The sequence below is a fragment of the Monodelphis domestica genome, chromosome 4 (genome assembly GCF_027887165.1).
Source record: "Monodelphis domestica isolate mMonDom1 chromosome 4, mMonDom1.pri, whole genome shotgun sequence".
In the NCBI taxonomy this organism is placed as follows: domain Eukaryota; kingdom Metazoa; phylum Chordata; class Mammalia; order Didelphimorphia; family Didelphidae; genus Monodelphis; species Monodelphis domestica.
Genome location: NC_077230.1, coordinates 250145938 through 250160702, shown reverse-complemented (window position 1 = coordinate 250160702; position 14765 = coordinate 250145938).

The window sequence follows — 14765 nt, the reverse complement described above, 5'->3', positions numbered from 1 at the left end:
GTCTATTTTGGCTTTGGCTTTATCAGATATCATGATTGCAACTCCTGCCTTCTTTCTGTCAGTTGAGACCCAGAAGGTCTTACTCCATCCTTTAATTCTGACCTTGTGGGTGTCTACCCGCCTCATGTGTGTTTCTTCAAGACAATATATGGTAGGGTTTTGGATTCTAACCCATTCTGCAATCTGTTTACATTTTATGGGTGAGTTCATCCCATTTACTTTCAAAGTTATGATTGTGACTTGTGAATTCTCTGGCATTTTGATATCCTTCCCTAATTCTAACCTTTCTTCTTTAGCTCTAACCTTTTAATCCAGTGATTTACTTTAAATCAGTCCCCCTTGTCCCCTCTCTTGATATGTTTCCCTTTCTAGCCCCTCCCTTTTTGTTCCCTCCCCCTCCCCCTCTCCTTCCCTCCCCTTTTGTTTTTCCTCCCCCCTCCCCCATCTTGGTTTTCCCTTCTCCCTACCCTTGTTGGGTAAGATAGAATTCAAAATCCCAATGGATCTGGATGTTTTTCCCTCTCAGAGTTGATTTCCCTGAGAGTAAGGTTTAAGTTAAAACTCTCTCCCTCTCCTTCTTATAGGAGTTTTCTTCCCCTCCCCTTCCCGTGTGAATCTTTGTGTGAGACAGATTATTCTATTTGATTTTTCTTTTCCCCCTATTTACACATTACATTTTCCATATATTAATATATAGAGATTGATATAAATGTAGTCCTTATAGAAGAGAGTTTGAATAAATGAAAAGATAACAATTTTCACCTTTTCCCTTTCCATCATATTTACCTTTTCAGGTATTCCATGCCCTTTGTTTTTCAATATCGAACTTTCCACAGAGCTCTGGTCTTTTCTTTGCAAAAAGTTGGAAATCTTCTATTTTGTTGAATGCCCATACTTTCCCTTGGAAGTATATAGTCAGTTTTGCTGGATAGCTGATTCTTGGTTGAAGACCCAGCTCTCTTGCCTTTCTGAAAATCATGTTCCATGCCTTACGATCATTTAGAGTTGTACTTGCAAGGTCTTGTGTGACCCTGATTGGCATTCCTTTATATCTAAATTGTCTTTTTCTGGCTTCTTGTAGGATTTTTTCTTTTGCTTGAAAGCTTTGGAATTTGGCAATTACATTCCTGGGAGTTGTCTTTTGGGGATTTAGTGTAGAGGGTGTTTTGTGAGCTCTTTCAGTGGCTGTATTGCCCCCTTGTTCTAGAATCTTTGGGCAATTTTCTTTGATTATATCTTGTATTACAATGTCAAGTTTGGTGTTTATTTCTGGCTTTTCTGGAAGTCCAATTATTCTTAAATTATCTCTTCTTCCTCTATTTTCCAAGTCTGTCACCTTGTCAGTGAGATATTTTATGTTCTCTTCTTACTTATTGATCTTTTGGCTTTCCTTTATTGATTCTTGCTCTTTTACCTGCTCGTTGTCTTCCAGTTGTGTAATTCTGACCTTTAAAGCCTGATTTTCCTTTTCAGTTTGGTCAAACCGGTTTTGTAGTTGCGTGAAATTCTTTTGCATTAATTCCCACTTTTCCTGACAGAAGGCTTCCATTTTTTTGATCATTTTCTATTCAAATTCTTCAAAAGTTTGTGGAGAGTTTCCATTTCCTTTGGAAGGTTTCAGGGCATTTGCTTGTGTTTCCTCTTCTATGTCCTCTGTATTTTGTATTTTTCCTCCATAAAATGTGTCCAAAGTTTCCCCCTTCTTGTTTTTCTTGTTGTTTTGAGGATTTTTTGCTTCTGTGCTATTTACCATCTCTATCTGAGTGAGGGGGGTTGGCTCTTCTGTTATCTGTCTGGTGTTCAGTGGCTTTAGCCCCAAGCAAATTGTCTGTCTTCCCCAGGAAGCCCGGAATTGCTGGTGTTTCAATGTTTTGGTTTTACTACCCTCAGTTCCCTCCAGATGCTTCTCTGTTGCCTTACTTCTATGCTCTGAGCCTGGCTTGACACTCTCAGATGTATTTAAATGCCTTTGCTGGCCAGAGGAACTCTGAGGGGGAGGGGCTGTGGCTTCCCTGGAGCTCCAAGGACTGGTGATAGGATTAACCTCAGACTGAGTATGGCCTGAGGCAGGGACCTTAGGTGAGACTCAGATGGAAGGATATGGCCAGGGGGCTGCAGGCCCCCCCTGTCTCTCTCTGTTTCCCTGCTTTCTGGGTGCCCCCATTACTGGGTTATGTTGTTTTCAGGGTGTGGCCTTCAGAATACCCGGCTTCCGAGGCCCTTTTGCCTGCCCTGAGGTTCCTGCTGCTGCCTCAGATTCAGTGCTCTGGGTTGGGGGGGGATGGGTCCTGGGACCTTCCTTTTGCCTACCCCTTAGATCTGAGTGATCTCGGGTTCTGACTTTTGGGGGGGCCGTACCTTTTGATCCAGGTCCAGGAGGAGTGTTCCCGGAGTCTATTCTGTTATTTGTTTTGAATTTCGGTGCCCTAGGAGCATCCAATTTGAGATCGGTAAGGAAGAGTTTCTGGAGCTTTGAACTTTAGCCTTCTCTAAGCTGCCATCTTGATCGGAAGTGTCGGAGTTTTCTTATAAGGACAAGATGAAATTCCTTTTGTCCTTGCTTTGGTATCCAACAATTGGCAGAAAAACTTTAACTTCCTTTGAAAAGATGAAGACTGAACCCAAACTAGGCAATTAATTAAACTAATCTTGAACACAGGTTCATATTTTCTCTAATTGGCAACTTGGTCACTGAATTATACATCTTCAAATGTTTTCTAAAATGAACAATTTTTGTTGTGTAGTCGTTTCAATTTTGTTCAATTCCTTGTAACTCCATTTAGGGTTTTCTTGGTATATATCCTGCAGTCATTTGCTATTTCCTTTTACGACTCATTTTACAGATGAACACAAGTGTTAGACCAGTAGTTATCAATTATTTGAAAACTTTACCTGCTTCTGAAGTGAGTACTCTAGCTCCCAGTGAAGACTGTGACCTTTCTTAGGAGATATTCAGTCTAGATATCACTCAGTTAATTCTTTATATTTATAAAGAGGCTTTAACAATTGTATCTAGCTCTTCTGCAACATCTGGCTCATGAGTCAAGCCAGTGTACCACATAGAGTATCACATTTGGAGTCAAAGGATGTGAATTCTGACACATATTATGAGGCTTTCAACATACTCCTTAACTTCTCTGGGTCTTTCACTACTAATCTGTTTAAAGAAAAAAGAGAGGATGTTGGAATAAGTGACTTATTAAACCTCTTCTGCTCTAAAACTGTGATTTTCTCATCTGTGACTTCTTCCCCCCTCCCTCCCCCCCCCCCCGGAAAGGTTATATAATTTACTGAGGATCACACAGCAACAAGTGGCAGATCTAAGATTTAACTCTCCCATTCCTGATTTAGTATTCTGTTCTCCTCCACAATATACTGGGTCATTCTAGTTTCTCCATTCAATTAGTTGAAAGATATATGCCAACACAGATTAGGTATGTGGCAGCATAACCCATATTCCCTATAAACCTACTTGATGGTGAGGATTTTTGATTTGGGGGGAGGGGGAGATAAAACAACCAAAATGGTCCTTTCTCTGTCCTCTGGGAAAAAACCCTAAACCATGACCTAGTATTTCTCATTCTTCACACAAACTAATATGAGTCCCTCTTCCATTTAATTTTCTTTTTTTCTTTAACCTGTCTGACACACTGGCTGGTTGCCTTGGAGACAAACCAAGGGAACAGAGATAGATGGAAAGGATAGAACCTCCATGAACACAGAGTAACTTCCTTTGCATAGTCTAGATAATATAAATACTTTCATTTATCCACATTTAGAAAGTAAGACATTTTAAAAAGTATTATTTTAGCTCCAAGTAATATATTTAACTTACATAAAAATACATATTCTCTAAGTTTATCTACACATACACACAAAGTCATCATGCCCAACCTCCTTAATTCACAGATACCACAGTTAAGGCCCAGAAAAGCTAAAGAAACAAGGGAATTGATTGTTCAAGTTATCTTTCTTCAGGTTTTCCTTAAATTCTCCCAAATTACTTCTCCTCACATTAATTTTTAGTTGTTGCTTTCCATAATAATTAGTGATTAACACAATGTTTGACACATATTGGGCACTTAATAAATGACCCATAAAATTTTCTTTAATTGGGTTTAAGCCCTTATTTTTTCTCCTGTTCATTTGATTTGGTTAACTGCATTATACCAAATTCAAGAGTAATGCACAAAAGGTGAGAAAAGTAAAATAAAGAAATAATAACTGTTGCTATAATACAGCTCCACCTATCCCTGCCACTTGTTGGCTTTAGATGTGTGAGAGCAGGTAGTTTAAGTCTTTAGATATAAGAGGTACCTCTTTTGTAGTGCCTGGGTTTTAGGAAAAGACAAATATATGACCCAGAAGAATATACATTTTCGCTTCTAGGGGCCTTAGAACTAATGATACATCTCTCTTCTTTACTGCCTTTCAGTTTTGACCAAAAGTATCACCAAGAGCTCCACAAATATTTCCTTTTCTCTGTAGCAAGTTGTTGTGAATTAAAACATCAGAACTCTGCTACCAGAAGATGAGAAGCTTAAGATTAGTTGGCATAATGAATAGAATACTGGGCATTAAGCTAATAAAACTTAAATTCACATTTAGTCCCACCTATTTATTAGCTCTGTGATCTATTGACAACTCTGTTCTTTGTTTACTCAGGAGAACTCTGTTCTCCTAAGTAAAATAAGAGAGGAAGAAAGTGGATTTAATGTCCTCTTCTAGTTTTAAATCTATAGTCCTTTCAAGTTTTGTTTCACAGATAATGGTAGACAGAGGAGAAAGAAAAAGTACACACAAACTTAAAAGATTTGGCCTTTGGAGCCAAAGCTAGGAAGTACTAAGAATATTCTGATTTCTATATATGCATAAGCTGCTTGAAATCATTATGTTTCTAGTAACCCAAATGAACTGCTACATTTTACTTATTAACCTGAATTTTGCATAAATATTAATTGCCTAGATCTAATAGAGGCAATATCAGTGGCAGAAACAATTGAAAACTGGGTAACCCTAGATGAAGGATTTGCAATGCATCTGTCTGAAATATAACAAAATTCTTGAGGCCTGCAGTAGCTTTCTATAGTCCCAATTTCAAGAAGAATAACTGACCTATCATATAGGATATTCTAAAAGTCTTACTATAATTTGAGGCTATTAGAACTTAAGAGCTATTTAAACTACTGGAGCTTAAAACTGCAGTAGGGCATGGGGTGGGTTGCTAAAGTGATGCAGTGGATGGTACATTTGGCATCTAAAGTCAGGAAGGAAGACTCATCTTCCTGAGTTCAAATCTGGCCTTAGACACTTATTGGTTGTGTGACTCCGAGTAAATAACTTGCTCCTGTTTGCCTCAGTTCCTCATCTGTAAAATGAACTGGAAAAGAAAATAGCAAACCTCTACAGTATCTTTGTCAAGAACAGCCAAAATGGAGTCACAAAGAATTGGGCATAACTGAAATAATTGAAAAAGGACACAGGACATTCCTAATATATGTGCAAATAGGACAATGCGTTAAGAAAACAAAATCTATACAGGAGTTTAAAAGTAAAGTAATCCACAACTTCTCATTTTTGTGTGTATTCCTCTGTATCTTCTTTCAAGATAGAATCAAAGCCCCAAATAGATATTAATCTCTGTTGAAATCAGTTTCCTTGGAAGGGATATGATTATCACCATTTCACAAGCCTACGACTAAGAACACCTGAGGGTTTAAGGACTTTGGGCAGAACTTAGAATCATTCTAGTCACTACCATTCAATATTAAATTTCTATGAAATGAAAATAGTCCAGATATTAGTAACAGAAAAGATAAGAACAAAGTTTGCAGAAAGAATTAAAATGGAAAAAGATGAAGAGAGTTTCACATAAAAGAACAGTTATCATGTCTCATGCAAGCCTATGAGATACCATCTCATTGTAGTAGCAATACAAGAAGGTGCATCTTTGCTCTGAAATTTGCAGGAATCAGAAGCAGGTCACATTCTAGGAAAAGCTCCAGCTTAGAAATGCTCATTTCCTCTTAGAAAAATTGAAATCTAAGTTTTTGATCAACCTTCATAAGACCTGGCTCCTTGGTAATGAAGTTAACCCTAACATGTAGCAGAAGGAAAAAGTATCTCTCTCCAATAGTTTAATTTATAATAGAAGTAAAAGTGTGTGTGTGTGTGTGTGTGTGTGTGTGTGTGCGCGTGTGTGTGTGTGTGTGTGTGTGTGTGTGTGTGTGTTTTTAAGGTTCAAAGATGATATCTGTAAATCAGTGCAGCTACCCTCAGACTATTTCCTACCATTCAAAGTGTTATACCTTAAATAAAGATTATTCTGTGTAAATATGACTTTAATCATGGTTTTCAAATAAATCTTTCTTGTTCAGCCATCAGCAGAAGTGCTGCATGACCAGGAATGCATCCAGTGACCCAAAGGGAATTTTGCATACACGGCAACTACTATTGAAAATCTTGTGATAAAGACAGAGAAACAAAAAGTGAATTTCTCTTCAGCTTAGTGATGTGGCCTCCAGATCTATTGGGATGGTTTTCTAGCTGCGGCTGGAAATTTTAATTTAAGACTTTTTTAGTGGATGATAAGGCCCCTGAATGGAGCTGGATTCTGATTTCCAGAAGTTCCCTACACTACCTAGGAACTCGAGGTGCCTTTGGGGCAAAGCTCACAGTTCAAATTTTTGTTTATTCCAGATAGGAAATTCAAATCAAATATTTTCAGGGTATTCCTATTCACATCATAGATTGTTTCGTCTCAATACATTGAGATCAGTTTCTCTATGGCTAAAAATCATATTCAGCTTCTAATATGGATCCTATGTATGTGTGTATAAGTCCTCACCTTCTGTCTTAGAATCAATACTATGCCTTGTTTCCAAGGCAGAGGAGTGGTAAGGCAGTGGGCATTAAGTAACTTGCCCAGGCTAGTTACTTAATGCTAGTTTCCAGGCTGTTGCCACAGCTAGGAAATGTCTGAGGTCAGATTTGAAACCAGGACCTCTCTAGACCTTGTTCTTAATACACTAAACCATCTAGTTGCCCCTTTCTTTGCCTATTTTTGTGTATATTAATGCTTTAGTAAAATATTAGGGAAAAGCAAATTACTCCCATATTTTTGCTTATATCCATCTTTGTTAAAGGCATTCAGCAAACAAGATTCAATTCAACAAAGATGTATTAAATAATCACAGTGAATAAGGGGCACAGAAGCAGCATGGGGTTTTAGATAGAGAGGGTAAGACATTAGTCTCAGTCTTCAGAGGAACATGTAATTTCCTCACCAGGAAGTTCAGAGTTACACTGATGAAATCAGAGGTCTGAACAACTACAACCAAAATGTCCAAATATTTTTTTAATGACAATATTGCTGTCCTCAGGGAGCTTAAACTCTAATGGGTGGAGGGAGAGTCAGTTGGCCCTTTAACTAGCATTTGTCAAGGACCTACAAGGACCTATCAAGCTCTTTGCTAAGCCCTGGAGGATACATAAAAAAAGGCAAAAAAGCCCCCGCTCTTAAGGGAATAATAGTCTAATGGGAAAGATAATAAGGAAGCAGTGCACTAGCAAGTTATAGACAGAATAAATTGGTAGAAGCATTGGAGTAAGGATTAAGGAGGGGTAAAAATGACTTCTTGAGGAAGGTGACATTTTAGTTGGGACTTCAAAGAAACCAATGAAGCCAGAAGATATAGATGAGAAGGGAGAGGATTTCATTCATGGAGAAAACCAGTAAAAATGCCCAGAATTATGAGGAAGAGTAAGGACATCAGTGTCACTGGCTCACAGAATATCTGTAGAGGAATAAGCTGTAAGAAGATTGGAAAGGCAGGAAAGGGCCAGGTTATGAAAAGCTTTAGAAGCCAAACCTAGTATTTTATATTTGATACTGGAGATGATGAGGACCGGTGAGAGGTTATTGAGTCAAGGAGTAACATGGTCAGACTTGTGCTTTGGGAAGATTACATTGATATATGAATGGAGATTATGCTGGAGTGGGGAGGGACTTGAGTCAGGGAGACCAACCACAAGGTTAATGGCAATTTCAGAAGAGAAAAAGAAGCATTTGAGACAGTTTTCTCATCTAAGAAAAATCATTGCTCTTCTCAAGTAATAATCAAATAACATTTTAAACCCTTAACTTTTGTCTTAGAATCATTATTAAATGCATATTCTAGGGTCAAATAAAAGTAAATGTCAGGTAATTAGGGTTAAGTGACTTGTCCAAGGACACATGGCTAGAAATTGTCTAAGGCCAGATTTGCCTAAGCCTGGCATTTTGTCCACTGTGCTACTTAGCTGGCCCAAAATAATACTTCGTTGCTATTAGGTTTTGTTATTAATTTTTAATCATTTTAGGCCAATACATTCAAATAGCCAGTTCCCCCCCTCTGGCAATCTTCTTAGTAAAATAAGAATCAATAAGTTCTTTTTCTTTTCTCTTTCCCTCAGATAGAGGTGGACATAATCAATTATCACTCAGTCAAAAGCACTTATTTTGTGCCAGGCACTCTGCTAACTACTGGTGACATAAAAATAAGCAAAAAGAAAGGTAAAAAGCTAAGATTGTCTCTGCCCTCAAAAGCTTAGCTTTTGACATCTAAAATAAAGGGAATTACAAAGGGGGAAGATTGGTACATTCTCAGGAGAATGGTTCAAAGTCTGCAGATTCAGAGTACAGCTAGAACAAAGGATAGGTTATGTGGAACCCTGCCCCAAAATGAATGCCCCAGAAAGAACTCAGCAATGGGAGAAGGGGAGAAAAGTGATATTCTGGAAAGACAGATGAAGCATGGTGACAAAAGTCTGATGAGTCCAAAGCATAGCTTCTTCCATTCCATCATCTTTTATGGAAACATCCATATACCCCAAATTTCTGTTCATTTTAATCAAAAGATAAGCTTATCTTCCATTAGAATCTGACACCTTTTTTGTTTTTTATATATTCTCTCCAGAGTAGAAACAACCAGCAGCTCCCAATGTCTTGGAAGAGCAAATTAGTAATTTTCATTTTAACTCATAAGATGTTTCAGTTTCTCTCTTAATCATGAATAGTAGAGCAAACAGCAGCTATTCTCTGAGGGAGGCAGGGTAGAATCAGAATTCTGAAAAGCAAGAGAGATTCTGGACTTCATGAGAAAAGATGTTTTATCCTCCCTTGTGTTCTTAGTCCATGAGGAAAGGTGATTTTGAGAGAGCAACTGAGCTGGTTTTGTGTGGTAGAAGGGAGGGGGTTGTCTAATCACTTCTCTAAAACACTATGTTCAACACATTCCCTTATATACTTCCCAGTCAGTAATTCCAAATTATTAAGTTAATGATGTACTATATTGATACTGGTTCATTCAGCTCAAATGTTAAGTAAAAAATACACAAGAGAAAACACATTCATTATCATTACTGAGACACTAAAAAAATCAGTCAATGCTGCAATAAAAGCTGCTATTGTAAAAGATAGCAATGATGTGGTAGATAGAGAACTGGGCATAGTGAAAGGGACCTGGGAGCAAGTCCCACTTCTGCCACATTCTTGCTATGTGAGTTAAACATGAGTACCCCAGGCAACATCTTAAGATTATATCCCTCACTGGGAATTTACTCTAACAATTAAATTACAGGTTGAATTTAAAAAAGAAAAAGAACAGCTATTATAAATGTGAAATATAATCTGGGGAGTATTCATATTGTAAATAGAAAAATAACACACATTTCATCAACCCTATACTTCTAATATTTTCAAAGCTCCTTTTCATGCCTTCACCAATGTAGATCACACCACTTCTTCCAAGTAAATCAATAAAAAAAGCAATTAATAAACATTCATTAAGGGGGCAGTTAGGTAGCACAGTAGATAGAGAACCAGTCTGGGAGTCAGGAGGACCTGGGTTCAAATCTGAATAGAAATTTCATAACTAGATGACTGGAGACAAGTAATTTAACACTGACACACTTCTGTCTTAGAATTGATACTAAGAGAAGTTGAGTTAAAAAAATAAACAAACATTTATTAGTATACTGCTATTTGCCAGGCTCTATTCTAAATGCTGGGAAAGCAGATATATAAGGAAAGGAAATGAAAGGAAAGGAGAGAAGAGGAGGGGAGGGGAGGAGAGTGGAGGAAAAGAAAAGAGAAGAGAGGAAAGGAGAAGAGAGGAAAGGAGACGAGTGTAACAGTCAAAAGAGTGGTTATCATAAACTGTGACTGCGAAAATATGGGTTCAAGACTGTGAATTGCCAAACTGTAAAAATAATTTTTAGTGTCTTGATTTTAAATAAAAAATAGTAGTCGCCATGGAAAAAATTCCCAAATATGAAATACTATGAAATACAACTTTATCTTCCCCTAAAGTATAGCCTAAATATGGGTGGAGTAATTTTAAAGTTCCCAATTTTAAAGTTACCTACTTAAGAAGGTAAGGTTTTAGTGAGGGAGGAATATAAAGAAAGAAATAAAGGAAAACCAATGTTTTGCTAGGCGCATTGACAGAAAGCCAAATTAGGGGCAGTACCTTTTGGCATAAATGTGTACATTTACAATAAATGTTCAATCAAATTTCAGTTCAATCAACCACATCCAAAGTTCATTCTTGATCTTCTTGATGTAGTGTAGGTCTTCTGGCATCTTTCTACAACAGTTCATTCTCTGGATTTAGGAGTTAGCAAGCTTCTTCCTTGAAGATCTTTTCTTGAACAAAAAATCAAAATTTTGGATTTTAAATTAAAATACAGGAGAGGAGAGGAGAGGAGAGAAAAGAGGAGAGGAGTGGGAAGGAAAGGGAAGGGAAATGAAAAATAAAACTAAAGGTAATTCCAGCTCTCAAGAAGTTTATTATAGGACTTCTGGGTAAGCATGGCGGCCAGCTAAATGTGGCTTACTCACTCTCCCCGACATACACCAATAAGGATCACCCCCAAAAGACCTTAAGAATCTTTATTCAGAGGAGTGGAGGAGCTGTAGAGAGGGGTGCAGTGAAGGTGCATGGGAACGGGACTTTAGCAGCCTATAAGAGGGGGAAAGGGTTTCCACACAAAAGTGAGCGGATCCACCCTCCCACAATCCCACCTATAGGGCAGAGCCGGGGCCAGCTCATGCCAAGACAAACAAGCAAGGAGTGCATCTGAAGCAAGGAGAGGGCACTTCTACGCCCTTGGGAGCTGACTAGGACAGCAGGGGGACCCCCCCCCCCCGAAGGCAGCCAGGCAGAAAAACTCAAGACGTGAGAGAGAGAGTGCAGACTTCAGGTGCCCAGAGCCAGCACGCCTGCTGGAGCCAGGGAGTGAGACAGGAGTCCCTCTAGAACAAACAGGGAGCATTTTTTGGGTCCTTGGGAATTGACTAGGTCTGTAGGGGACCCACCCCTGAAAGTAGCTAAACCGGAAAACCAGGCAGACAAGAGAGAGCAGACACTGCGTGCTGCCTGGAGGAAGGTACCGAGAAAAGCTGCAAAGGACTGAGGAAAATCTAGAGCCTGCTCATTAACTCCATATGCAAAAAAAACCTGCTCAGCAGACTCTGATTTCTGACTAAAGAGGGAACTGAAAACATCCAGAAAAAAAATGGCTAACTGTGTACAGGAGCCTCAAAATCCCAGCAGGAAATCAAACAAAGGCAAAACTGAAAGAAAATGGAAATTGTCCACAAGCCCTTTGGAAGAGTCTCAAATGGAGCTTATCATCAGAAAGATGGAAGCCCTCTGGAAAGGGAAGTGGGAAATGGTTCAGAAAGAAAACCAACAAATTATATTAGAGAACCAAAATATTACAGCTGAATGCCAAAATATTAAACCAGAAAAACAGGCCTTAATGACCAGAATTGAGCAACTGGAAACCAATGATCTTGCAAAACAGCAAGAATTAATAAAGCAAAGTAAAAAAATTAATGAATTAGTAGAAAACATAAAATATCTCACTGACAAGGTGACAGACCAGGAAAACAGAGGAAGGAGAGACAACGTGAGAATCATTGGTCTACCTGAAAAACCAGAGATTAACAAAAATCTCGATGCCATACTACAAGAAATCATCAAAGAGAATTGCCCTTATATTCTCAATCAAGGGGGCAAAATAGAAATATAAAGGGTTATATTTCTATACTAAATCCCCAAAAGACAACCCCCAGGAATGTAATCGCCAAATTCAAGAGCTTCCAAGCTAAGGAAAAAATTTTACAAGAATCTAAAAAGAGGACCTTCAGATACAAAGGAGCACCAGTAAAGATTACACAAGACCTAGCAGCGAACATGCTAAGAGACCACAAATCCTAGAACACAATATTCAGAAAGGCAAGAGAACTGGGTCTTCAATCAAGAATCAGCTACCCATCAAAACTGACCATATACTTCCAGGGGAAAGTATGGGCATTCAACAAAATAGAAGATTTCCAAATATTTGCAAAGAAAAGACCAGAATTCAGTGGAAAGTTTGACATCCAAACACAAAGGGCAAGAGAAACAGGAAAAGATAAATATGAAAGACAGGGAAAAGGAGAAAAGTTTTTTTTTCTTTTATTCAAACTCTCTTCTATAAGGGCTATAATTAGATCAAATTATATATACTAACATATGGGGAAATGTTATGTGTAACTTTCAAAAATTGTATGCAATAATAGAGTAACCAAAATAATCACTCATAGGGAAAGATCAGAGCATTAACATGATTTGGAGGGGGGGGGAACAAAAAGAAAGATAAAGGGAGGGGGGAATTAATGAGGTACTAAGATATACTTGAAAAAATAGAAATAAATTAAATAGAATAAGCTTTGTCACACAAAGATACACATGGGAAGGGGAGGAGAAGAATTCTCTTATAAGAAAGAGAGGAAAAGAGTGCTAAACATCTAGATCCATTAGGATCTTGAATTTTATCTTATCTAACAGGGTAAGAGAGAGGGGAAACTTAGGTGGGTTAGGGGGGAGGAAGTACAAAAAGGGAGGGAAGGAGATGGAGGAAGGTAAGGGAACAAAAAGGGAGGCATCAGAAAGGGAAGCATAACAAGGGAGGGGACTAGGGGGACTGATTGAAAGTAAATCACTGGTTTAAAAGATTATAGTAAAATAAGAAAGATCAGAATTAGGAATGGATATCAAAATGCTGGGGAATTCACAAATAACAATCATAACATCAAACGTGAATGGGATAAACTCACCCATAAAATGCAGACAAATAACAGAATGGATTACAATCCCAAACCCTACCATATGTTGTCTTCAAGAAACACACATGAGGCAGGTAGATACTCACAAGGTCTAAATTAAAGGTTGGAGTAAGACCTATTGGGCCTCAATTGACAGAAAGAAGGAAGGAGTAGCAATCATGATATCTGACAAAGCCAAAGCAAAAATAGACCTTATTAAAAGGGATAGGGAAGGGAAATAGATCCTGATAAAAGGGAGTAGACACGAAGAGGAAATTTCACTAATCAACATGTATGCACCAAATGGTATAGCACCCACATTTCTAAAGGAGACACTACTAGAATTGAAGGGAGAAATAGATAATAAAACTATACTAGGGAGATCTGAACCAACCACTATCAAATTTAGATAAATAAAATAAAAAAATAAATAAGAAAGAGGTAAAGAGGTGAATGAAATCTTAGAAAAATTAGAGTTAATAGATATATGCAGAAAAATAAATAGGGATAAAAAGGAATATTACTTCTTTTCAGCAGCACATGGCACATTCACAAAGATTGACTCATAAAAATATGGCATACAAATGCAGAAAAGCAGAATTAATTAATGCAACCTTTTCAGATCATAAGGCAAAATAATAATGATCAGTAAGGGTACATTGAGCAAAATAAAAAATCAATTGGAAAATAAATAATATGATGAGCCAAAATTGGTTAGTTAGAGAAGAAATCATAGAAACAATTAATAATTTCATTGAATAAAATGACAATGGTGAGACATAATTTCAAACCTTGTGGAATGCAGCCAAAGCAGTACTCAGAGGAAAATTCATATCCCTGAGTGCATATAATAACAAATTAGAGAGGGCAGAGATCAATGAATTGGACATGCAAATCAAAAAACATGAAAGCAAAAAAATTAAAAACCCCAAGAAGAAAACCAAATTATAAATCCTAAAAATGAAGGGGGAAATGAACAAAACTGAAAGTGATAGAACTATTGAACTAATAAATAAGACTAGAAGCTGGTATTTTGAAAAAACAAACAAAATAGACAAAGTACTGGTCAATCTAGTTAATAAAAGGAGAGAAGAAAAGCAAATTAACACTATCAGAGATGAAAAGGGGGACCTTACCTCCAATGTAGAGGAAATTAAGGCAATTATTAAAAATTGCTTTACCAAATTATATGGCAATATATATATATATATATATATATATATATATATATATATATACCAATCTAGGTGATATGGATGAATACTTACAAAAATACAAATTGCCTAAACTAACAGAGGATGAATTAGAATTCTTAAATAATGCCATATGAGAAAAAGAAATCCAACAGATCATCAAAGAACTCCCTAAGAAAAAATCCCCAGGGCTAAATGGATTCACAAATGAATTCTGTTGAACAATCAAAGAACAGCTAATCCCAATACTATACAAACTATTTAACATAATAAGCAAAGAGGGAGTTCTACCAAACTCCTTTTATGACACAAACATGGTACTTATTCCAAAACCAGGCAGGTCAAAAACAGAGAAAGAAAACTGTAGACCAATCTCCTTAATGAACATAGATGCAAAAATCTTAAACAGGATACTAGCAAAAAGACTTTAGCAAGTG